Below are 24,444 nucleotides of genomic sequence, written 5' to 3'. Positions count from 1 at the left end.
CGCATGGGGAACGGTGGGCTGGAGTGGAGTTTCCTACAGGTGCATTCAAGAGGCTCCCGCTGATAAGAGGGAGCCTGGAGGAGGAATGTGCCCACTGGTCACGACTGCTGCTCCCCACCTGCCCAGGCTTCCTAGGCCCACACAGAGCTGTATTGGGAGGATTGTGGATGTATGTGCTGGTTTGAATGCTTATGGTCTGCAGGTGCGCGTCTCTCCCCTTGCTGGCCTCGGTCCCGAGAGGAGCGAGGCTGGCTGGGTTGCTGCCTTGTTTTCAAGGGTAGGCCAAGTCCTGTTTGATGTTGAAGTACTTAATAGAGTTATGTCTAAAGTCCAGTGTCTGGAATGCATCAGAAGCTTGACAAATGCTAACTGTTCCTATGAAGTAACCTCGGAGCAGAGCACTGCTATATTGGTGACAGGTCCTGGTCCCTGGATTTAAAGCACCTGTGACTTGTTTGGCCTGTTAGGTTTAGTCTAGGGGACTTTGTTCAGGCCCTAGCCCCAATGCTTTCCGGCATCCCCTCACCTTCCAGGACCCTATTTTCATCATGCCCCATGGAGAGTAGCACAAAACACCACAGGAACAACTCTTTCTAAAAATGTGGTTTCTAAACCTTGTGGAGCTCTTCTGAACCCCAAGGATGGAGTTAAAATCCTCTAACTTTCAACCTTCCAAGGAGTGGGGTACCCTTCTGTATCCTTTTCTCAGGATAAAGAACTTGGCAGTGACTCAGAAGTAACCATATCAGGGAAGGGTAATTACTGTGTTGTCTGAAGTCAGTTTGAGTGACAAGTACATAGCAGGTGGATTGGATTGGCCACTGCTCGGATGTTTTAAGTGAAAATTACACTTTGCAAATGGGAGTTGAGGGCAGATGACATGCCTTCTGTCGCTTATGGACAAAATCCAGTGTTTTCTGAAAATAGGGATAATCATTTAGGTAAATACAGCCCACTTAGGAAACTCCAGGAACTTTTAACTCCTGATAGGACTATTTGAGTCAAATACCTATGTCCCAGTTTGGTCCGATATTTCATATATCCTTGTGGCACGTCCTTCATTTCTAGTAGAGCTTTGTTTGACATTGAATTTTCAAACGGCACAGTCCCCTCTCCCTTTCTTAATTGAATGTTTTTCATGTGAGATTTGCCTGCTATTCTTAGAGTCCAGCTATATCCTCATGGTTGGAACATTGGGCAAGTGGTGCTGTATCCTCCCTAGGAACTCATTTCTGGAGGCACACAGTAAGCTCCTGTTCTTAGTTTGCAATGCTAGAGCTGACCACTGGGTTGAGATGTTGACTCTTTTGGCCATGGTCTTTTATGGAGAGACGCCCTCCAAGACCATGCTAATTCCTTGGTTCTCATCAAACCGCTCTTGCAGATTCAGCATCCACTGACGATTCCTGCTGGATCCAGTGTGACGTGATTGCAAATCAATGATTTTACAACTTTGACACATTACACTGAGCCACAAGAGTCTTGCTTAGGTCTGTCCTCACTTGTCCTCCATTGCTTAGAGCTTCTACAGACTGATTTGGGGCTCAGAGTACTCTATTTGTGCAGTAAGATCCCTGCAGCCAGCTTCCATGTCGGTATGATATGTCCCCATTATTTTTGTGAATACTTCTTGCTATCTGTTTTCACACCATTCTCCAGGCTCATTGTGTATCCAGCTTTCTCCAGCCAGGGCATCAGCTGTTTCTTTGAGGCACCCTGTAGAAACATCCGTCTTTGAAGGAGTGTAAGTTACATGAAATAAAGATATCAAGTCCGCTAAATCGAATCAATCCCCAGTGGCTGAGTACGTACCTTAAGCATGTCATAAGAGGATGAATTTTTTGAGGCTAGAATGATTCTTAAATGTGAACAGATAAAGATGGAAAAATCTGACAGTGGAGTTTGGCAGAAAGTGCTATAAAAATGTTGTAGCCTTCAGAGTCTTTTTACTTTTTACAAGATCTCTATATTTTTTGGTTTCTGTTTTCCTCTGATAACTGCAGAGGGAAATCTCACTGCAAAAACTCTGCTGTCTGTGGGGAAGCAGGTGGAAGGAAGGAGGCAGAGAAGGGTGGCTGCTGTTACTCAAGCAGGATGAAATTCAGTCGATACAGGGTCTCAGAAGGATGCTCACCAGGCATTGCAAGGAAATAAAGTGAATAATGGACTGGTGGAAAGAGCAAGGGCCAGGGCAGTGGGGCGGGTGTCCTCCTCCGGGGCACTGCCGTCAATATGTCTTTGTTTCACTCCTTGTCAAATGTGAGAACCCTCTTGGCTGCTTTTCACACCCCTGTGCCAGACCAGGGCCTGACGTGGCATTAGGGGGCACTCTGGGATCCATCAGTTCTGGCCAGGGGATGGATGGGGCTGGGCGATCCTTGCAGCCAGGCATCTGGGACTGCAAACGCTGTCAGAGGCAATAAGTCACCAGTTGGTTAGAAGTCTGAGGGCTCTGGAGGCTGCAGAAGCCTCCGCGGGAGACTGGCCTTTCATTATGAGAAATTGGCTTTCTGCTGACGGCTAAGTGAACCCTGCTGGCCAGGTTTCTTGGTTGCAGATCACTTAAGCAGAAGAATAATTTATTGGAGGGGAAGCAGGAAACTCGGAATCGATGGGAGCTGGAGAACATGCTGAGCCAAAGGGCGGGATCCCAGGGACTCCTGACACAGCAAAAGCCCATCCTGGGCCAGGCTGCAGAACAGAGCAGCTGTTGTGTGTGGCTGTGACAACTGCTGCCCTGGGCACTCGTGTCCACAGCTCCACTGCAAGGGCATCCCAGGGTCACGCCCCACAGCCTTGGGCCTTCCAATGGTGTACAGCTCCCAGGCGGTGGGGAAGAGGAAGTGTGCTCTGGCGATGAGGAGTGCATTCTGTGGCGTCAGCGAGGCTGGGCTTAAAATCTAGGTGGTTATTAAAATCGGAGTTGCTAATATCGCTCAACGTCAGTTTCTTCAGCCAGGCTCCCCTCTTTTTTCCTTTGGAGCACCACTACCTTCTCCTCCATGCTGCTCTGTGGACTTGCTCTGTTCTGGAACCTTGGTTTCTGTCACCCAGTGCCACTGTGTATACACTGCTGTTTTTCCTCTAGCTTCATGTCCTAGCTGGAAGGTCCCCTCTGTGCAAAGCTGCTCTTGGTAATTGTCCTGGAAGTCATCCTTGCAATGTTTACTTAGTTGTTCAATTCTGTCTTCCTATTTTTTCCTTCATAGGCTTTTTATCTTGAAATGGACTGGAATTCTACTTATTTTTTGTTGATTCTGAGCTCTGAGATCAGATTAGGTCTATATCCTGGCCCAGGACCAATACAGTTTTTAATAATCATTGAATTATACATATATGCGCTGACATACCAGAATGGTATCGACCAATCAGATATGGACCAGTTGGCTACAAAATACTGACTGTTTTCCAAAGGCGGCATGATATACCCATATTATAGATAGAAAAAATAAGTGCTCATGTTATCCCCTTAATAGCTAGACCAGCAAATTGTTTAATTGGTCTTAATTTCAATGCTTTTTCTCTTAAAAATTTGAGTTTGAAAGGGTTGGAGAGAGAGAGGCAAGAGTTATCTTCCTTGTGTTGGTTCCCTTTCTGCATGGCCTTCAGCTGGGAGTGGGCCAGCCTGAAGCTTGGCGCCAGCAGCTTCATCTGGTTCTTCATGTAGAGACCCATGGGCTTGGGCCATCTGCCGCTGTACCAGGCACCTTCGTGGGTGAGTAGATCAGAAGTGGAACAGGTAGGACTCAAATCCAGGAAGTCAGCCTTGCAGGCCAAGATACATGAGCCACAGTGCCAGCCCCTCACTGTTTCCATAGCCTAAAGAACCTTTACCTGTCAAGACTATAATGACAAAACCGAAAGTTTTTGGCATAGAGAGTACTTTATTTGTATTCTATTATTTATTCCCTGGTACTTTTGGTGTTAATTCAAATAGCAACAGTGGCTTTAACGATAGATGATCAAGTTCAAACATAATTCTTAATGCAACAGAGCTAAGAAAATGCATATGAGATTATTGATGAATTATGGAAAATTACTCTCTAAGTGGCTTCAGCCTTGCAAAATGGAAATGTTCTCTGGTGTCTGAGTGAGGTGAAGTGTGCAGCCACTTGGTTACTCAACCCCAGGGTTCAGCGACTGCAACAGCTGGATGCCAGTGCTGCTCTCCTCCTTCCAACACGTGGATTCAGATGGAAAGCGTCCCTTCTACCTAGGGAGGGTCTAGGAACGAGACACCGAGTGATACTCTTGCAATTGTGGAAGAAAACCAGGAACTGAGCAGAGCAGTGAGAAAGTGATAAGCCTAGAGGGTTGCTAGTTAAAGCCAGGAGAAATTAAATTCAGTTCATGACCCAGTTCCTCTAGATGGGAACTCATCTTTCATGAGCATAATACAGTGAAAATGAAGACATCAGAGGTGTTGTGTCCCGGGTCCACATTCCTTCCCTGCCTCTTACGCCCTCCTCCAGACAGTAGCCTCCATTATGCCACGGCTGCCTTGTCTGGGCTCAGGTCGGTCCCCTGTCCCTGGGGAGTCATGATGCAACACTTACTTCCCAAAGGGCAAGTGGCCAGAAGGACCAGCCACGTGAAGTCTCTGCTGGTGGCCCTTCTCGGCAGAATGCAGTCTACACGGCCTGACCATGAGATGTATTCTAAGAAACGCATCATTAGGTGATTTCCTTGGGTGAACATCACCAAGTGAACTTACTGCACACCTAGGTTGTATGACGTAGTCTGTTGTTCCTAGGCTACAAGCATGCACAGAACTCCATAGGCAGTTATAACCCAGTGCTAAGTATTGTGTGTCTGGGAGTCAGCTCCCTGGCCAAGTAGGCTAAGCCTCAGCTGTGGTGCCGGTGTCCCACATGAACACTGGTGTTCTGGCTGCTCAGTTTCAGTCCAGCTCCCTGCTTATGGCCTGGGAAAGCAGCAAAGGATGGCTTAAGTCCTTGGGCCCCTGTACCTACACGGTGGGCCCAGGAGAAAATCATGGGTCGTAAGGTGCCAGGCTGGCTGATAGAGGAAAAGTCTGTGTTTTACCTTGGCAAGAGTTACTCCAGAAACCAAAAATTAGCCCCTTCTTTTTCTCATAAACCATGGCATTTTGCTGCACCAGTCTCAATGTTGTTATAAACTGCAACAGCTTTATGGCTGATGACCGTTAAGTACTTCAACGCTGCCATGAGTTCCCTGGTGTTGAAGCATTTTCTAGGAGGAACCAGCCTGTGTTGATGACCTCAGTGAACATTTACCCTCCAGAGAACACTGCCTGGGATTTCCATTCAAGAGAAATATTTCTGATGGTCAGGTTGGCTTGTTTTTCCAATGAATGTTTGATGCATTCTTATGTCTTGTGAATTTTTCATGAGCCAGAGAAAGGTAAACTTTATTTCACCTGCAAAGCCTTGCTGAGTGCGTGGGCGGCTCTCAGCAGGTGGATTCTCCATGCCGCTGAGCTCCAGGAGCTGCCAAGGGCAAGAGACTCCAGTTTGTGTCACTCTAGAATTCACATTTCTGTTGCTTACTAGGAAAAAAGTAAGCTAATTATCAGTGACCTGTAAATAAAACAGGGTGACAAATTATTTGTAGAATCCCAACATCATCTTTATGGTGGATAGTCAGTGCCCTGCACGTGCAGGGTGAGCCCATACTAGGCTGTCAAACCAAATGGTCCAGGAGCGCAGAACGCGTATTTAGAAACTATTATAGCAATCTTAATATTGCTGTGGAATTAGAGTATTTGTTCATTTTGTTTTTCATAAATGTATTGGTCCTTGTCTGATGGGAACATGTTAAACGCTGACCGCTTACTAGAGATTTGGAGAAACGCAAGTGCCACTCTTTCAGATTCTAGAAGGTCCAGCCAAGTGGCGAGACTTGGCAAAGACACAGGGCACAGTTAGCAGGAACTGTTGACTCATAGAGTCGGTTAAGTCTTCCTGTTGTTGTTTCTGGTTTCTAAGGCAACACCAATTATATAGCATCTTATCGATTTGGAAATGGCTTTTCAGGAAAGCAAACATTACAGTAAATGTATTGTTCAATGCAAGAGCATCTTGAGCACAAATGGCTTACTTTGTACGGGAATACGTCTTGGAACCAGGAGAGAGGGCGATTTTTTTCTCCTTTATTTCCTTAACCAGAGAGTGGCCATTTAAAACAAGGAGATGATACTGTAGTTAATTATGTAGTACTTGGCTTCATGGATTGAATTTTAGTGCGGAAATTAAATTGGAGAAGAAACCATGAAGGGTTGCCATCAGCCCAACGGGTGCTACTTCAAGTGGTGTTTTTTCTCCTACAACGTTGAAAAGACTTGCTTCTTGCATTTGTGCTGGTAAATGCATAGAAAGTTTTAAAAGAGCAGACAAACCTGTGCTCTCCCATGTCTGGGTATCTGTGGATGTGCCAGACGGGCAATTAGTGAGTTTGTGACCTTGAACTACATGAGAGCTTTGTTTCTCAATAAATCTACCGTGCTGAGCATGAACCCAGCTAAAATACTGGCCAATTGAAAATATGTATCTGACCATCCATGCCTTTGAGGAGTCTTCAAAAAAGTTCATGTAAGAGGCTGGCACTGTGGTGTCACACAAAATCTGTAACACTGGCATTTTATATGGTTGCTGGTTCAAGTCCCCCCCATTCCACCTCTGAATTCTCTAATAGGCCTGGGAAAGCAAAGGAGGATTGTCAAATGACCTGCATTCGTGTGCGGGTCTTGGAAGAAGCTCTTAGATTTTATTTTTATTGGAGAGTCAGATTTACAGAAAAAAGATCTTCCATCCACTGGTTCACTCAAGTGATTGCAGTGGCCAGCACTGAGCCAGTATGAAGCCAGGAGCCTCTTCTGGGTCTCCCACGTGGGTGCAGAGACCCAAGGCCTTGGGCCACCATCTACTGCTTTCCCAAGCCACAGGCAGAGAACTGGATGGGAAGTGGGGCAGCTAGGACGTAACCAGCACCCATATGGAATCCTGGCTCATGAAAGGTGAGGACTTCAGCCACTATGTCACTGCACAGGGCCCACATGCAAATCTTTTTTTTTTTTTTTTCCAAATAATTGATCAGCTTCAATTTTGGTGTTTGAGAAAAAAAACACGTTTTTTTTTTTTTTCCCACTTTCTATGGCTGGGTCATGGATTTCCCAAATCATTCTGCTTTGCTTTTAATTACAAATTCAGCCCTTAAATTACTTACTTCCTCCTGTATCTTCATATTGTCAAAAGTAGTCATGCATCAGCTTGCCTGCCTGTTTCTTAGATACTTCCTCAGCCAGATATTCTGGCTCATTGTTCTAAGTTGCTTCTTTCAGGAGTCCTTGGACCTGGACACAGTTGAGCCCACTGCTCTGCAGCTTTCTGCCAGGACGTCTTCTACTTCAGCTGTCCCTGTTCCGTGGCTCCTTTCTGACTGTGACTGCCTTACGGTGGCCTTCACGATCAAGTTTTCTACTAGCATTCTGCATTTGTTTTTTCTTCAAGTGAAAGGTAGAGCAAGGGCTCGCCCATATGCCAGTTCATTCCCCAAATGCCCACCGTGGCCATGGTTGCTAAGTCGAGCCAAATTGAGGAGCCAGGACAGCAAACAAGTCTCCCAGGGGGATGGCAGGGACCCAAGCCATCGGTTTCAAGAGAGGAGGCTGGCACTGGGGAAGGAGCCAGGACTAGTTCCGGGCCCTCTGCTGTGGCCTGCGGGAGCCCCACCCCAGGTGGCATCTCAACCATGGTGCCTTTCAACCACCCCTTGACCACCAGTGCTGATACTGCCACTGAAGAGTGCCTATCACCCTCTTCTGAGAACTGGCATGGCTCTCTCGAGTCCTACTCAGTGCTCCATTCACAGAGATGTCCTTCCCCACCCCCTCCCACCCCCTGCCCCATTACTCTTTCTAATCTAGCTTGGCTGTATCCACTGTTCAGTATCTAGGCCACTTCCACATCATCAGGTGCATGTTCGAGCAATAGCCACACTTCTAGGAACCAAGTTGCTGTTCACATTTTGTGTGCTGAGACTGGGTGCTTTGCAAAGTTTATTTTGGTGATCTGCAGAAATCAACATTGCGTACTGTTGGCAGCTGTAATTGCCTTATATTGCACTAACTGGGGTGTTTTGCTGTGACATTATTTGCTTCATATGCAAATGTATTGCATTTGTTGATATAAATCTTTTTAATTGGTGTTATTTCAAATAGTGCCTATTGGGTGTTGGAGTTCCAAGTTCATGTTTTAAAACGTTTGGGGAAAGAAACAACATGGAAATATCCCTTTTTAAATTTTTAAGGTGAGAAGGTTAAACATCTTCATATAAAACCAAAAACAAAACTGTCATTTGACACATTCAAGATTAATCAGCTCTTCTTCTTTTCTCTAAATGCTACGTTTTTACCTATTGCATGTCAATAAATGGTACCGTTGGCCACATAAGTGCTGCAACCAGAAACCAGGGTCTCTTTTGATAGTCTCTGGTAGCCAATACTAATAGAAATGAGAGCCGTAACACAATATTTCCATAGCCTATCATTCTTCCAGGCATTCTGATCTCATTTAGTCCTGGCTATCTGAGGTATAGTTAACACTCTCTCCATTCTAATAGACAATGACAGCTTTAAGTGAAGGTCGCTGGTCCTGTGGGAGCAAGGCTTTGAATCCAGCAACTTGACTGCAGAGCCCTTAGCACCGTGGTGGGGCCTCAGCGCCGTGGTGGGTCTGTCTCCCCGAGCCGAGCATCTTGCCACAGTCGAGCCCTGGGGGCCAACCCCCACAAAATGCCTGCTGTTGGTCTCCCTCTGCTTTCTGCGCTCATCTTTGATTCTTCTTCATTTAGCACTCTTGTCCCAAGTCATTCTTCACATGCAGCCTGCATGACCTTCTAAAAAATATAATTTGGCTTACTCTGCTCGAAAACTTTTTCTGTGTTGCTTTGGGGAGGAAAGCTAGAACCTGTTGCTAGCCTATGAGACGCTCCACCTGTCCCCTGCTGAGCCTTCTGTCCTTCTGCTCTGTGATGACTTGGTTCTAGCCAGGAGATCTGTAAGGACTTTGCAATGAGCCAGTACTTCTGAGTTGGTGCATCTGATAACCGGCCAGCCTAGTACAGTCACCATGGAAGTCAGCGTGGAGAGTGCTAAGAGGATTTTGCTTGTTTAACATTACCTTGAGTGGAGACAGGAAAGGTGTCTGTCAGTTAGGCTCAGTGCACGGAAGCCAGTCCATTCTGTGAGTGTGTTGGCGAATGTGTACAGCCATAGGGACATTTTCTTAAACCTGCCACCAGCTAGCTTGAAATTAGCACTGTCACAACCATTTGAACTTGCCACAGAAAAATTAAACCAGTAATGTGTATGATATTTTATCCTGGTGCAGGTAGAAAATAGCCAGAAACTTATCCAAGGGAAGTATCTTTGTTTCAGGTTTTTTTTTTTTGAGCAACTAAACTTTTTATGTAAAAATCCACTTTATTTCTAAGGAGAACCAGGTTGATCAAACAAAAGTGTGTGTGTGTGTGTGTGTGTGTGTGTGTGTGTGTGTGTGTGTGTATGTATGCTTGCGTGTGCACAAGTCATAGGAAAATTCAAAGCAAGTATCTGCCAAAACTATCAAGACAAATATTTGTTAAAATTTGAGAGATCGACAGACTAGCTGGCTGGGCTGGTTTGGGTCAGTCCTGAAGCTGGAAGCCAGGAACTGTTACCTGAACCATCCCTACGGCCTTGCAGGGTCTGCATTGCTGGAAGCTGGTGTTAAGGAGCCAGAGTCAAGAAGCAGACCTGGTTATTTCAGCATGGTGCACGGGCATCTTAAATGCTCGGCTAAGTGTCTGTTCCCTTATTGCGAACTTACATGTTTTCCGAAATTTCAAACACTTCATAATGCTCACTGCGACATCTATCTAATCAATTGCTCTTCCCTTTAATGCTTTCGCATTTTAAAGAGCTGGGTGTTGTCTAAAGCCGTGTGGCTAAATTACCGGTAGTCTCTGGTATAAGTCCCAGAGGGCTTGTAATTTGCAGTGTAGCAGAAGCCACAAAGCATTGCTGGCGCCTCATGAGAGAAATGTGGAGCTTGTATCCATGCTATAAAGTCTTCCAGCTCTGAGTTTCCATGGTAACCCTGACATCCTAGTGTAGAAGTGTTAGTTGCCCTGATGGATCCAAGCAAATGCTGGCTCTACAGGAGTGTGTGTGTGTGCAAGGTCTCCCTGTAGTGAAGTTAGGATTTCCCATCTCTTGCTGTTGACCTTGGTGACCAGTGACATAGCTCTTCATAGCCCTTTGTTCTCTAACAGTGTTTGAATTTCCATATGACATGAGGCTTCTCAGGCAGTAATCTTGATCTGCCGTACCAGATTTGTCAAGGACAGAAATGAATTCATAGTGTGACTAGTACTTGTAAAATCATGTTCACATCCAAATGCATGGGAAAAACTCTAAGCAAAGGTCTTCTAGCTTTCAACTTTAAAGCACATGAACACTTAGAACAATGGCAGTAAAGTTGCATATCAGGCCATTTTATATCCATCTCATTCTTACAACCATGGATTGCAATATACTTCTATCTCCTGGTGTGGTAACTGAAGCCGAGAGAGAACAAAGAAGTTGTTCAGAGTCCTATTGTTCTCTGTGGAGCTGACTTCTGGGGCTTTATTATGCCATTCCTCTCATCTACTCCTGGAGGAGAACTTGATACAGAGAATCTGTGGCTGGATAGGACAGTGGGATGGCTTCTGAGTGGAGATGGGGCCCTGGCGCATGCTCCTGTGCCTCCCAGAATGGTTCAGGGGGACATTGGTGGGGTCATTGGGTTCCTCCAAACCAAAGCTGTTAGTGGAAGTTGACGGTGTGCTGCCAGTGTGAGCCACATGTGTAATTTTACATGTTGAAGAAACAAGATTTTTTTCAAAAAGTAAGCATAGGCAAAATTAACTTTACCATTGTGCCAAAATTCTCTAACAGCGTTTGAGATCTATATTACATGTGCAAAATGTAATCTGTAATATTAAAGAGATAAAGTCTGGTGTGTATCTAACACATCTGGCAGATCGTTCTGCAGTTAGATCCACATCTGAAGTGCTCGTCAGCTCCGCTGGGGCCCTGGTTCCCACACTGAGTGACCCAGCTCTGAACTTCCCAAAGCTGCCTTAAAGCTAGACCACAGTGAAGGGTCATCCGTCAAACCTCAGCTCTGGAACCTGGCTGTGACGAGAAGCACCTGCAGGCACTTGAAATGATGAACTGGGATTGCTTGCTTCCTCTCTGTTTCAGTAGCACGGAGAAAACATCCTAAGCTTCCGACAAGCCAGTGGTGAAATCACCCTTTAAGAATCACAGACCGTGTAGTACATGCAGGCATGGTGGTGTGGGGAGGGACTAACACATCTTCATCCCATACTGGAGTGCTTGGGTTCAATTCCTCATTCTGCTTTCAGTTCTAGCTTCCAGTTAATGGGTGTGTAGCCGGTGGAGGCAGCTGCTGATGGCTCGAGGGATTGGATCTCACTCATGTAGGAAACCAGATTCAGTCCTACCTCTGTCCTGGCCTAGTCCCTCCAATTGCACATGGGAGAAAGTGTACCAGCAGATTAGAAGTCGCCAGTCTTTATTCCTTTCCCTTCTCTCCTTTCCCCTTCTCTGCCTTCCCCTCCCTGCCTCCCGAAGTAAATAAGTGAAAAAGATAAAAAGCAAAAACACAGCATGTCAGATTTTCAGAAAATGACTGCTTAGTGAGTTTCCAACAAACCAACGAGTCCTCCAAACGTCCAAGAGTTTGCTGGGAGACCTTGTCTTGTTCTATACTGCTCAGGTTCAAAAGAGAACAGTTCCAATGCTCTGCTCTGTTGGTCTCTAGATGCTGCAGGGGAGCAATCCTATACATGGGATGGCTTCAAAGAGGAGTAGAGGGATTCCAGAGTGGATACTGGAGACCTGGAAGACTGGCAGGTCTGATTTCAACAGGACTGCTTTGAAAGGGTTAGAGACAGATGGAGATCTTCCATCTTCAGTTCATTCCCCAAATGTTCATACTGGTCAGTACTGGGTCGAGACCAGGAGCTTTTTTCAGGCCTCCCACGTGAGTAGGAGGGACCTGGTAGCTGAACCGTTCCCTTTTCCCAGGCCTTGAGCCGGGAGCTGGATCACTGGTGGAACAGCTGGAATGTGAACTGGTGCCCATGTGAGATGCCAGCGTCACAACTCCCTTGTCAGCAGCAACCCACAGCACTGGTTCCCCGAAGTTGTTTCCCGTTTGAAACTGAAACTTTTGTGCCTTCTGACCATCACATGCTGGCTTCTCTTCCTTGCTAACTCTGATAACTACCATCTTACTTTCCTTTTGCTTTGTGTTTCTGAGCTGTTTTAGATTTTCCTTTTAAGTATGATCATGCTGTATTTGCCTTTCTGTGCTTGGCTTACTGTATGTAGGATAATATCTCCATGGTCCATCTGCGTTGTTTCAAATGGGCTGAACCAGAAGACTTTCTAACAGTGAGAGGAGGACATTCACATATGAATCCTCTGTCCCTTTGCATGCACGAGTCCAGCATTGTATCACAAATATTTTTACTAAGTGACTCTTGGTTTACTCTTCAATCTTCAACATTCTTATGAACTATTCTTTGCCAGACATTCCTATATGATTTCACATCTTTGATCAAATTCAAATATTGCTGTCATGGATAATGAAGTATTTAGCTTTAAGTTTGGAGTGTGGAGAAGCTTGTTCTGAATCGGAAGCTTTTGTTTCTCCAACTCATAAATGAAGTCCCAACTTGCAATGTGGTTATTCTTGGGGGTGGAGCCTTTGGGAGGTAAATAGGATTCGAAGTTTTAAGAGTGGCACCTGCTTCAGTGGGATGAGTGGCCTTAGGAGGAGAGACACCAGGGAGTCGGTTCTTTCTCTCTGCTGTGTGAGGACCTCACAGGAAAGGGAAGTGCCTACCTGAAGGCCAGGAGGTGGTTCTTCTCCAGGAATCAGATCTACCAGCACATGTGAAGTGCTGGGCTTCCGAGTCTCTAGAACTGTGTATTGTCTAAGGCACTGAGTCCAGTGTTTTGCTAAGGTGTCTTTATGGAATAAGAACAGAGTTGGTTTTCGAGAGTAATGGCTGCAATAACCCAAAACATCAGAATCAACTTCAAAATTGAGCCATGTGTGTAGAGGGGTTGGGGATGTCTACTAGGAATATGGATTTTAAGGATGATTTTGATGAAGGCTCAGAGCAAAACATCAGAAGTAATCACCATATTCAGAAAGACTGCATACATCAATAGAATATCCTAGAAAAGCCAGCCTAAGAAGGTTAAGGTAGAATCTGAGCACTTCAAATGCAAGGAGGGCATTGATCTTATTTCTTCTTGTCCCCATTTGGTCCCAGCTGGCAATTTTTCCTTTGATATAATCCCAATGGAGAAATATGGAGCAGGTCATTGTAAACTAGAGTGGTTGTTGTCAAGAAGTGGTAAATAAAGAAAATATGAAGTGTGCTGGATCTACAGTTTTGTGGGAGATAAAGTTCGCAAGCAATGCAGTTGATATTTAGCTGAGGAGATGTCTAAGTGAAGTGTTGGAGGACTGACAGTTTGTCCTGACAAAAGTTAAATGAAACAGGAATTGCTAAATGAACACAAACCAGAATTTGAGAACTTAGGACATTATCATGCTATCCATTTGCAAAACGTGAGAAAGATTTTCTGGAAGAGATCAGGAGTGTGGCTGAGCACTATTGGATAAAGAGATTAGTCTGGGTGCGAGCTGGGGATTTAATCAGCTATCGCAACAGAAGCCAGGAAATGTGTGCCAACTCAAGTGCTGCCAGTTGAGACTCTAGGGGACAGGAAAGAAAAAATAGGAGCGCATCAAAGAATGACATTGGGCCTGATAGATTCTCTGACAGATTGATAGGACCATTTGGTTGTGAACATACTTTATTCTTCATAGAGAGGGAGGAATGACCCAAAGACAGTTTGGAGGTTGTTGATCCTGCCAGCTCCCACGCACATAAGCCCAGAAAGCAGATGGGTTCCTCCTATGTCTTAAAGGCTCAAGTCCCTCCCAGTTTTTGCCAAGCAGGGTGACCCTGTCCAGTGCATGGCTGCCCTTCTAGAGAGTCATGTGGGCAGACTCCTGCAGAAATCCAGAGTGCCTGGATCTTCCCAGAGAACAGCTCATCCTAGAGTCTACTTGAAGTCTGAGTCTTAGCAAAGTCAGGTGTGAGAGGGACCCAAGGCCTGGTGCATCCCTGGATGTCATTCCTTGGAAGGTGGGAACCTGTGATACCGGAGTTACATGCTTGGAAAATACAGTGTGACTCAAGCATTCTGAAAGGGAGAAATCCAAAGGGCTGCTGTGCTTCCCCTCAAGTTCAAAATCTAACATGGCAAATCCCGTTGGCTCACAGCGCCAGAGAGTCCTAAGGAACGTGCTAAGGTGGCAGCCTGGTGCTCCTGGCTGTAAGGGGAGATGGGGGCTGTGGCATCATACTGGTAAGGCTCTTTTCAAGAGTCTCATGCTATTTGCATCGAAGAAAGGCATGGATTTTGGATTTTTGCAAGACCAGGGGAGGAACTGTTTGAATATCTGTGTCCCTCTACATTCATGTGTTAATCCCTTAGTCCCTAGTGGGAAGCTGGACTCTTGGGGAGGAAGTTGGGGTTAAGTGAGGTCATGAGAGCTGCTCGCTGATCCAGTGGGATTATTCGTAAGAAGAAATCTCTCTATGTCTCTCCCACGTGAGGCACTGTGAGATGGCTGTTGCTGCTGCAAGCCGGAGGGGCACCCTCTGAGCTGAATCGGCCAGCACTTTGATCTTGGATTTCTTAGTCTCCAGAGTATTCGGTTACAACAGCCCTAAGGCACAAACGTGGGGCAGCAAACAGGTATTGTCGAAACAGCAGCCAGAGGAGTTGGCACAAGAGGCTTGAAAGTTGATTCCCCAGGAAACCCACTGGTTTGCTCCTCCCTATATAAAATACCACGTTGTAGGTGTGTGAAAGCACATTCTGTCGATTTGCATAACCCTGCACACCATCTGTGCAAAGCTGCGCTGGTTCACCCCACACCCTAATGCTCCTGTCCCTCCTCCTGCTCACTGACCCGGGTGCTTTCTGTGCTCAGGATTCATAGCGGTCACCCACTCTGAGTTCTTGCCCATGCCTTCTCACTTGACTTCTCCTGCCTGTGTGAGCCAGAGATGACCTTGAGAGTCTTCTCATTCTGTGGCAATTTGGCCCATCTTTTTGTATGGACTGTTGAAGCCCAAGAAGATCTCAAATCATTCTATGGAAACCCATGTGTTTGTAGCCAAGAAAGGGAAGATGGCTTGATGAACTTGCGCTGGAAAGTGTCTTGGCCTGGATGACTGAACCAACAGGCATTTCCCAGTTTCGGAGGCTGGGAGGTGGGCATCAGGATGCCAGCACTGCTGCGTCCTAGAGAGGAAGCTCTGGTGGCCCCATCTCCCAGTAGGAGGGCACTGAGCTCATCATGGGAGTTCCAATCTCATCATCTGGGGTAAACGGGATTACCTTCCCAAAATCCCACCTGCTGCACGGTGCACCAGGGTGCCCGCATAGGAATTTTGCAAGTGAGACAAACATTCAGTCCACAATGCAAGGCTTAAGGAGGTCGAAGATGTTGAAGCATAGAGGTCTGACTCCTTCATGAACTCCAACAACTGAAACCCTATACATTCCATCTGATGTGTTGATGTGCTAAATTTGTGCATTGGGTGCATATATAAGCCTGAGACACAGGGTAGGGCAGCTGGGTACATGTTAACCTATGTGTGTAATAGGAGCCGAAGGAAGGTAAAAGACAGTAAGTCCAGGAAGCAAGACCGTCTCTCTGTCCCTCATCAGAAGGAATTCACTGAATTGAGGGAGCAATACAGCTGGTCCAACAAGGTTATAGTCATGGCGCCAAGGCAGTCATTGGTTTCTCTGAGAGATAAGAACTGTGGTGGTTGGAATATGTCTGGAGGAACTTGGTTAGGAGTATTTCACAGCCCAAATCCCTCACCTAAGGGGGACAAAGAGAGAGGACCCGCTACTCATGTTCATGAAAACGCCAGGCTCAGTGCAGACTGAGACCACACACCTGCCACTGTCAGGTTAGGAATTTAAGTCGGCTCCCTGCCTGCTTGGGTGTTGGCCACATTCTTGCTTGTGGATACAACTTCCCCGGGAGTTCAAGTCTCTGCATCATCTGTATCTCCCTTCCCCTCCCCTTGGATATTTTACTTGCTCTAATGAAACTGGCTCTTTTTGCCCTGATGGGAGGGTGATTGCACATCTTAATGAAGAAGGAATCAAAAAGGTTGAGATTGTAGTTTGGTATAATCAAGAGGATAATATCTGTGAGCTAACTAGTTGTCCTCAAAATAACGAGCAACTCAGTGGGATTTGTAGGGAGCAGTGTTGCTTAGCCTCAAAGAGATTAGTGAGCAAGTACACTTTAAACATGAGAAACTAAGAATGTGGTTTATTAGCCCAGGAACTGGAAAATTACCTTCTCAGTTTATTTATTTTTTTTTTGTAGGGGATATGCTTGTATCTCCTTTTTAGAAAAACAGTTTTTTCCAAAACTGAACTGATGTTTTCTCCCCAGCTCAGTTAGATTGACTTCTCCTGGCTTAAGGCCTTAAAAGGACAGAATTCTTGTCTTCTACAATGTTGTTGTTTTCATTTCAGGGCTCTCCACCTTAAAATCTTGAACTGGTAAACATTTCCCGAATTCCCTTATTGCTTGAGTCACACTTCCCTCCCTCCCCCTGCTAACAGGAAAAGATGTTTCCCTACGGGATACATTAAATTTATTGAGAAGTGCTGGTTCCAACGATGGTCTTGGTTTTTTATTTCGTTTTGCTGCTTATAGTCAGCTCTTGGAACCAGAAAGGAAGGAAGAGTTAGCCTAGTTCAGCTTCACTATTCAAAACTGAGGAAACATCATACCTTTACTTGGTAGTAAACAATTAAAATTTTACTAGTTTTGAAATACACAGTGTATTAATTATAGTTTGTGATATATCCTAGACTTCTAAGACTTATTCCTTTATGCCCCAGTCCCCCAGTCCCCAAGCCTCTGGAAGCCATTACTTCATTTTGAGGTAGACTTTTGCACTCCACATGAAAATGACACCATGTGATATTCCTCTTCTGTGCCTGACTTATTTCAACTAACATAATGTCTTCCAGACTCCCTGATGTCACTAAATGAAGAGTTTTTAAAAATTGATTTGAAAGGCAAAGAGACGAATGGCGGGATAGGAATCTTTGATCCACTGGTTCATTCCTTAAATATCCCGACAGACAGGACTGGGCCAGACTGGAACCAGGAACTGCGTTTAGATCTCCTGTGTGGGTGGCAGGAATTCAGGCACGTGAGCTGTCATCTGCTGCTGCGCAGGCACATGGGTAAGGAGCTAGATCAGAAGCAGAATAGCCAGGACTGGAGCTAACACTCCAGTAGATGTGTGTGTCACAAGGGCAGCTTAACCCTCCTTGCCCAAATCCTTGCCCTAAAATTTTTCTTTGTGAGGGTGTGTGATATCCCATTGTGTACATGAATATGCCTCTGCTAACGATGGAGAACATCCTGATGCATCCATTCGAAGTAGCAAATAAGTGTAAAATGCATTTAATGCTGCCAACCTACCAAGCAGTATAGCTTAGCCAGGCCTGACTTAACCATGATAGGAACACTTGCATCAACCTACAACTTGGCAAAGCCTGTCTGGTAGCACATTGTTGAGTATCTCCTATAGTTTGCTGAATGCTATGTTGAAAACAAATGATTCTTTTAGTGGATGGAGAAGACTTCTTGTTGCAACCCCTGTTCTCGTTGATCATTTCTGGCTTCCCGCCTTCCTTCTGGGCAATTATCTTGATTTTTGTCCCTGGAGAAAATGCCTTCCTCTTTTGCCCAGAAGCAGGAAACCCAGGGGCATCCTGTAAACATGTTGGGTTGTGAAAGCAGGAAGCACAGCATCCAGAAAGCATGGGCGACACAGCACAGTGACATCAGATGCCCAATGGTGACCACAGGGCTCAGTGGGAGCTGTGCTCACTGTCCAGCTGCTCCCAAAGGACCAGAACCACATGCCATGAGTCTGGAAACCTCACAACTGGAAAGAATGCACGTCATGGTAATACCCTCCTAGAGAAAAACGTCTATTGAATTCTAAGTTGAATCATTGTAAGTTGGGAACTCTGTCTATGCCGTGTTTTCTCTAAGGATTCTTGTGAAGGTGTTTGAATGTGGTTCAAGGGAAGTTGAGAAAATGTTTCCTAAGCGGGGTGCTTTGCTTCGGGGGTAGGGTGAGCAGGAGCTCCTGTGTGTCTTTGTTCTTGTCCCCAGGTGGCTTGGGGTTGTTTCTGTGTTGACCTGTAAAAGAACTCACAAGCTGTGGTACTGAGCTGTGTGTGTTTCCACCCAAGAGCTGGTGATCTCTTTGGCTGCATGGCTGAGGTCCAGGAGAGCACGCTCCAGTGGAAATTCTGACCGACTTGTGGACACTAAGGCAGCGCTGTTCCCTTCTTCATCACCCAGCTGATTTTTCATATTCAAATTTTTTATTCAAACATTTAACGTGGAAGTATTCAGATAGTTCTCATAGGGCTACATAGCAAGTGGAGGTGATCTTTGGGCTATGTCACCGGGGACACAAAGGTAAAGAATCTGTACTTAAGAATTTGGAAGATGAAACCTTTGCCCATGAAATGTAGAATGAATTCCTGTGAATTCTGGGGTGGTTTATAACCAAACGTATGAAACTTTGTTTTCCCTTTCAACCATGAGAGGATGGAACTGTGGGGTGATGCTGAAATCAATGAGGAATAATACAGATACATACTGCTTAACCTGATGTCACAGACAGACCTCATAGACCATGTAGCCTATTGGGAAGGTGTTCTGAAATGTGCAGCACTGAGCTAAGTCCAGCTGCAGGTTACTACTAATTGACCATCCATCAGTTGGCAGTCTCGTATTCCCCTGATGAATGACTGGGCAGAGCAGTGTTGGCCCTGGAAAGTACTGAAATGAAATCTTGTTATCAGGAGGGGAGAGCTGAAGAGGCAAACAAAAACCAGCATCCAACAAATGGAGCTCTTGCAGTAGAGGCAGGCACCGGTTGGCTTCCATCATGGGCTTACAGTTGCTTCTTACTGTACTGTGCTGTACTGGGTAGATGGCTTATGTGTTCTTGATCCATTAGAGGGCTCTGTGGTGGTTCAACAGGGTTTAGTTTACTAATTACAAACTTACTGTATTGATTTCCCGGACTTTGTGAAGATTCCTTTTACCTGAGGTGCCACATTCTCTCTGAACAGGAAGAATACAAAGATTGCTGAGTTGGGAGTATGCTTGTTTGAATGCCAACCTTTTTAGGTAGTAGAAACTGTAAAAGTAATGGAGTTCTTTGCTCAACCCTATAAAGATGCCAAATGAACACAAAATTCATAAACGGGCCAAATAATAGATCAGCCAGCTTACAGTTTAGACAAAAAAAAAGGTTTTCAATAGGAAAGTTTTTTGGAGAAAGTTAAAAGGAAAAATTTATCCAAATATCTTTTCCTGCCTACTTGGAAAAGATCCTGCCGTTAAACATTGGCAATGGAATACTAGAAAAGACCAATGTTTCAGAAACTTAGAGAATGAGCCAGAAGAGGAATTCACTGAATGGAGGCAGGCACTGTCTGCGTTACTCTCCATGATGAGCCACGATGCTTTTGCTCCTGCTTGCAAAGCTAACTTTCTCTCAAGCTGTACCGTATGCATTCAAGGCCCCTTGATTGTGGTTATTGCTGCTAAATTCACTTATCCCTTGTCCAGAGCAGTTCAGGCTGTGAGATCAGAAGTTTTATTTTAATTAAAGATTTAATTAAAAATCATCATTTTGGGGCCTGGTGTGATAGCCTAGTGGAAACAAAAACCTCGCCTTGCATGTCCTGGGATCCCATATGGACACTTGTTCATGTCCCAGCGGCCTCGCTTCCCATCCAGCTCCCTGCTTGTGGCCTGGGAAATGAGTCGAGGACGGCCCAAAGCCTAGGGACTGTGCACCCACATGGGAGACCTGGAGAAGGCTCCTGGCTCCTGGCTTCAGATTGGCTCAGGTCTGGCCATTGCAGCCACTTGAAGTGAGCAAGCAGATAAATGATCTTTGTCACTCCTCCTCTCTGTAAATCTGACTTTCCAATGAAAATAAATCTTAAAAATGATCTTATAAAAGAAATAGGAAAATCTCACGATGCCAGTTACTCCCCTATACATTCCTGCGACAGCCGGACTGGGCCAGGCTGCAGCCAGGAGCCCAGCATGCAGTACGGCTTGCCATTGACTGTGCAGCACCCAAGCACGTGGACTGTTCAGCAGGCCTGTGGGTGGGAAGTGGATGACCTGGACTCAATCCGGGTACTACAAGTGGCGTCTTACCCACTTGGCCAAATGATTGTCCTAGAAGGGTTTGTATGACATACAGTATCTTCAGAAATAGCTGAAATGTAGCTCAGGGGTTCTGTTGGTTGGAGAGTGATGTGTTAATTGGCTCATGGGCAGAATCGATCCTAATCCACTGCCCAACCCAGAAGGCCACCATCCCAGATGTCAGAATTCTGAAATCTCAAAGTTCCTAAAGTCTAAAATCCCACAGATAACACTCTTGAGACACATCACAAATGTTGTCATCTCAAAAGTAAAAATCTGAAGACTCCAGTTTTCAGGTAGGGAGATGGGAGGAATAATTAAAAGAGCACTAGAGGCGCTCCTGAAAATGAAGCTTAAAGTGTTTCCCATAAAGGCTGTTTTCCCATTCGGCGAAGTAGATTGGGCTGCATAAGGCAGTGACACAATCTGCAGTTCTAAAATGAGACAGTTCTCGTTGGCATTCCTTCCAGTTGAAGAAATTCCAAGAGCTTTTAAGAAATAAACACCGCTTCTGCCTGAAGGAACAAGCCAGGGAGGGAATTGCCAGATTGGAGGCCAATCATGTGCCCCGTAGGGCAAGAAGATATGCACTGTTCTTGAGGTTCCATCTTCAGCATCATTTCCACCAAATGTGTAATCCCTATGAGCATGTGTGAATTTGCATAAACCCCAAAACAACTTGGAAGCATGGCACAAAACATTGGGAAAATTGGTAGAGAATGCTGGTACCAGTGGCTACCAAACAACGGGAGGATTTGAAGAACAGCAGGGCAAAGATGACTGAGCAGATCTGCACCCTAGAAGAAAATGAACAGCAAAGCAGCCCACCTAATTATTTTTTTTTAAAGATTTATTTATTGCAAAGTCGGAGGAGACACAATGAGGAAGATCTTCGTCTGATTCACTCCAAGTGTCCTCAATGGCCAGAGCTGTGCCAATCCAAAGCCAGGAGCCAGGAACCTCCTCCAAGTCTCCCACACGGGTGCACGGTTCCAAGGCTTTGGGCCGTCCTCGAGTGCTTTCCCAAGCCACAAGCAGGGAGCTGGATGGGAAGCGGGGCTGCGGGGATTAGAACTGGCACCCATATGGGATCCCTGGGCGTTCAAGACGAGGACTTTGGCCACTAGGCTACTGTGCCAGGCCTCCACCTAATTAATGGTGTGGGACTTGACATATTAATGATCACTTTGATTGATGTCCTGAATTGCCATACTCAATCCCTGTAAGACAGATTTTCATATCCACGAGTTGAATTCCTTTCCTGATACTGTGCTTTGTTTGGGATTTTGTCCCCATACCCTGTAGGGGACTGGGAGCGTTATTCTTTGACACCTTGCTACTCGGTGCATTTTCATCTCGTTTCCAGTGCCGGAGGTGTGCATTGTGGAGGGAAATGGTTTAGACATCTTCAAATTTGACTCTTCACGCATGTTTTCACACACAACTGATTTTGTGTAAATATTGTGTAGAAAGCATTGGTATTTCTTGGTTTGTACTTTTGCGTTTGTGAGGGAAGCTTTCAGTCTTTGGGCATCTGCCTTTGCAGTGTGACTTGCTGTGACTTTCAGATTGGTCATGTCATAGACGGTGTGTCAGCCATGGGTGGCATTTGACATGACCAAGGCTACACAGCTAGGTGCACATGATTAAAAATCATGCATTTCAACATTTTATTTCTTGATGCCTTTTAAACATTTTTTTCTGGTCTTGTTTTTTCTTACGAGATATTTCTATTTATTTAGAGTGACTGGGAGGAGAGAGCGCTGGTTCATCCCTGACTGAAGCATTCACAGTCCTTAGGACTGGAAATGCCAGTGCTGGGACTTGCATTTGGGATGCCCTGGGTTTATAAGAATTAAATGAGAGCCATTATTTGCCACCACTCTGGGTACACATTGAAAGAGAGCTCCATTGGAAGCTAGGAGAGACCTGTATCCCAAGCGATTCAGTGTGGGATATGGGTGTTGCAAATACCAGCTCAACGTGTTGTGCCACAATGTCTGCCCTTAACCTCTGAAAGGAAAAAAAAAAAAGACTTAGACATATCTTCCATCTGCTGGTTCACTCCCCAAGACAGCCGCAACAGCCAGGGCTGGCCCAGGCTTTCTACAGATGGCTCATGTTGGAGCCCAGTTACTTGGGTCATCTTCCATTGCTTTTCCCAGGCCTTCGTTAGGGAGTAGGATCACAAGCATAGCAGCTGGGAGGGACATGAACCAGCTGAGGGGATGTGGGGTGATGACATCACAGCCGTGGATTCACCTCATGGGCCACAGTGCTAGCCCCAACCTGTCTGTGCATTTAGGGTGTGCTCTCATGTTGTACTCAATGTGACTGCTGTTACTATGCTTGGGTGCTTAGAACTGGACAACCCATTTACCATTGCTTCTTGAATGGTTTAATGCAGCCTACAGAGTATTCTTATGTTTCTCAAATGACTGTTTTTAAGATTTCAGAAACACTTTTTCCAAAGCTATGTTTAAAGGATTGTGATCTACAATTTTAGACTGGGGGGGGGGGAATCTTGCTCTTTTGGGATTTGAACATTCGATACTGTGGTATTCAGGATTGAAGCTTTGAGGATCATGGCAGAGATCCCAGTGGAGCAGAATGAAAGAAGAGTTAAAATTCTCCATTTATGATTTTTCAGCCTTTTCAGATTCCAGGTGGAAACAGCAGGTAAACCTCATTGTGCAATACCATGTTCTATGTAATACATCTCCTTGGCTTCACTCTCACACAACAGCGTTGTATTTCCAAGGTTTTATGACCAACTTCCTAAGCATGGCTTCCCTTGAGTCATTTGGGAAAACCATCTTTTTATTCACTCTGGTATTTGGACTTGATGCAGGGAGGGCTGTTTGACGCTATGCAGAGACGCTGAGCTCAGGACCTGGTGTGTAGGGAGAAGCTGGGTGTGAAGTAGAGGTGTGGGCAGGAGCCTGGTGTTTTTATGTGCGGCAGCATTTGCAGTACCAGGCATGTTTCATCGGCAGTGCACTTAGCAACGCCTTCAGGGATGTTAAGATTTAGTGATGACGGCTTCATCCCTGCAGGATCAAGGCAGCCCCAGTGGGTTATTGCCGCTCTTCCCCCCACACACTACACACACACACACTGAGAAAACAACATAGCCTTGTGCTTGCTTGGGCTATCTTGAAAAACACGTTGGTCTTTGAGAACACACATACACGCAGCCCCTGAAGGGGGGACTCCTCTTTCGGAAACATCCCTAATGACTTTGAGTTCTCTCCTTTTCTCCTCCACCCCTCCCACCCTTCTCTGATCTCTCTTCTCTGTCCAAAATGGTTGCAATGGGAATTTTTACTATACTAAAATTCATTTCCTGTCTGTGTGGCTTTGCGAGCCGACTTTATCACACTCACATGCCTGTTCAGCGATAGCGTGGTTTGCTTGGGAGCAGTAGGAAATGAGAAACGTAGCGTTTTATAATCATATCAGCATTTTGCCATGGGAACAGCACTTCAGGAGGGAGCAGAGTCATGGGCTGCATGGGAGAACGGGCTTTAAGGCCAATGTCACGGCCGCCTCTTGCTTGCTGCATGTCCTGGGACTCAGAATTTCAGTAACCCCTGGTTTCACCTCGTGCAGGCAGAATGGGGGTGTGTATTGCATTTGCTCAGCGTAGTGTGTGAGCAAAGCCCATGAGAAATGATAGTTAGTACCAGGAGTGAAGAGCGAGGAGGCATCACCCGAGACATTTGCCATCCTCTGTGCTCATGAAGCTGTGATAACGTACTTGGGGTAGAGAAGGCACGTTCCCATGTGTAATTCATTCCCTTAGCAGCCTCGTTTCCGGAGGGGGCTGAGGCATGGACAAAATCCAGACATTAACTTAACAAATATTCATCAAGTGTCAGCTGTGTACTGGCGGACCATGCCAAGTGGGACGGAGAAGGCAAACATACGAGATGTTGACAGCAGCCGATGCTCTAACGGGGGTAGGAAGTGTGGTGAACATCATGCAGCATTTTGTGACTGAGGAATGTGAGGTGCG

At 45.7% G+C, this 24,444-nt stretch overlaps 1 protein-coding gene across 3 annotated transcripts in view; it reads left to right on the top strand.

Annotated features, from left to right (window-relative positions):
* GNA14 (G protein subunit alpha 14) overlaps positions 1-24,444 on the top strand; it is a 101,370-nt gene that overhangs the window by 4,561 nt on the left and 72,365 nt on the right. The window lies entirely within an intron of this gene.

Source organism: Ochotona curzoniae, unplaced genomic scaffold (genome assembly GCF_017591425.1).
Source record: "Ochotona curzoniae isolate NIBS_2020 unplaced genomic scaffold, NIBS_Ocur_1.0 contig_50, whole genome shotgun sequence".
In the NCBI taxonomy this organism is placed as follows: domain Eukaryota; kingdom Metazoa; phylum Chordata; class Mammalia; order Lagomorpha; family Ochotonidae; genus Ochotona; species Ochotona curzoniae.
Note: the sequence above shows the minus strand (reverse complement) of the source record. Positions and strands in the feature narration are given on the sequence as shown.